We start from the raw sequence: 1,795 nt of genomic DNA, 5'->3' as shown, positions 1-1,795 counted from the left end.
GCAACATCTTGCAGGCAAGGGGATGTAACTGTCTGATCAGAATGACTTCATCTTATACAGAAAGTGTTGATATTATCAGTGTACACAGCAACAGTAATCCAAAGCACAGCTTGAATCAGAAAAGCAGTTTATGTCAAAAATTATGAGATAAATAAAATAATACATCACAATTCGGAACATGGGCATCTGTGTAAGTTCAGACTGTTAGTATTACTGCAGAAGCTGATCTCTACATCTTCTTTCTGTTTCCCTTATTCTTGGCCTCCCTCCATTTTGGCACACAGTTCCTCCTAAGCGGCTTTGGTTTTTGGTCTTGTCAAACGTCTGTGAAGCATTATGAGTTTTACGCTCCAGACAGGCAGTAATTTACTTCAGATTTGGCACTTTCCCTCCTGAAGTTGGCCCATGATGCTGGAGAACAGCTCACCTGCTGCAAGGCAGCCCTGACATGGGAGGCAGCAGGCTGCACCTGGGGCAAGCGTCACAGCTCAGTCCCGCACCTCCATCCAGTGCTGCCAGTGGGAGCGATGCTTCCAGCTCTGAACAGCTCCAGAGGAAACTGTGTTGCTGTCTGGACTCTAACACAGTTGGCTCCCTATTTGCTATACAAAAAAAAGCAAAAAAAAAAAATCTTTGAATAGACTGTCTTGTTTCAGGGCTGAGCTACAAATATGTGAGATAGGGCTCACTCTTTTCCCTTAGCTTTAGTCTCTCTGTTGCTATTTTTTTCTGTTGCCCCTCCTATCTCAGTCCTCCCCACCCCTTTCCCATTCTCTCTCCCTTTGACCCCATTAATAGGAGGCACAGGCTAGAGAGCAGGAGGTATTTTAGTTCATATGCTAGCTAGAGTTCAAGCAGCTTTTTTTTTTATTATGAGTTTTTATTTAATTCTTTAACTTTTTTATTTAATAATTATCCATTTCCCTTTTTGTGTGTGTTGAGGGAAGAGTTCCTTCTTTTTGTCGAAGTCGTCCTGCAATACGTTTCTTTATGAATTAGTTTTGTTTTAGAGAACAATGAAAGCATGAATTCAGTGTGAATTCACGATTCAGTGTGAATGCTGCCATTGTGTTTTGTCGTCCTGTGTTCCTTGGGAAAACTTAAGGAGGTTCATATTGTACTGACTCACTCTTCCATCTGCTGATGAGGAGCAACGTGTGCATACTCTGGAAAAGGGGAAGGGAAGAAGTAGTAGCCTGGGGCCATTCTCTAAATAAAGCAAGCAGTGGTTATGGTAGATGTTTATGATAAGCAAAGCCTGCTTTGTCCTCAGCTACTCGATGACTTTGGTGTTTGCAGACCAGAGGTACTAGATGATTTCTTAAGCTATAACCAGACAGGTATTGATGTTACTTCTGAGAGAAACCAGAAACATAAGGAAGAAACGTGATACAGCACTGATTGCCTTTGGTTTTATCTGTCTAATGCTAACTAGAGCTATTGACTAACAGGTCTGCTGGCTATATTTAGAGGTGTGATACGAATGTGATCCTAGATCTGTGAAACTGATGATGAAAACCTGCTGCTCAAGTGCAAAACATATTCTTGAAGATAAAAACCTCACAGAGCCTGGGGGAAATCCAGTGCCAGCTCCTCTGGAACCACCAGGCCTGTGCTAGAACAAACAAAAATTTTAAATACACTTTTTCTGCCGGTTTTCCAAAGCGTGTGCACGCACAGCCCGAACTCTCACGGTGAACTCTGAGTCATGGCAGGCCCTCAAAAGGCGAGGAATGAGGGAAAAGGCAGAACCTCCGTCAGGCGCGGAGCCGTTGGGCGCCGCGCGGCCCCGCCC

The sequence above is a fragment of the Apteryx rowi genome, unplaced genomic scaffold (genome assembly GCF_003343035.1).
Source record: "Apteryx rowi isolate R43461 unplaced genomic scaffold, aptRow1 scaffold_944, whole genome shotgun sequence".
NCBI lineage: Eukaryota > Metazoa > Chordata > Aves > Apterygiformes > Apterygidae > Apteryx > Apteryx rowi.
The sequence above is the reverse complement of the archived record's forward strand: the minus strand, read 5'-3'. Positions refer to the sequence as shown.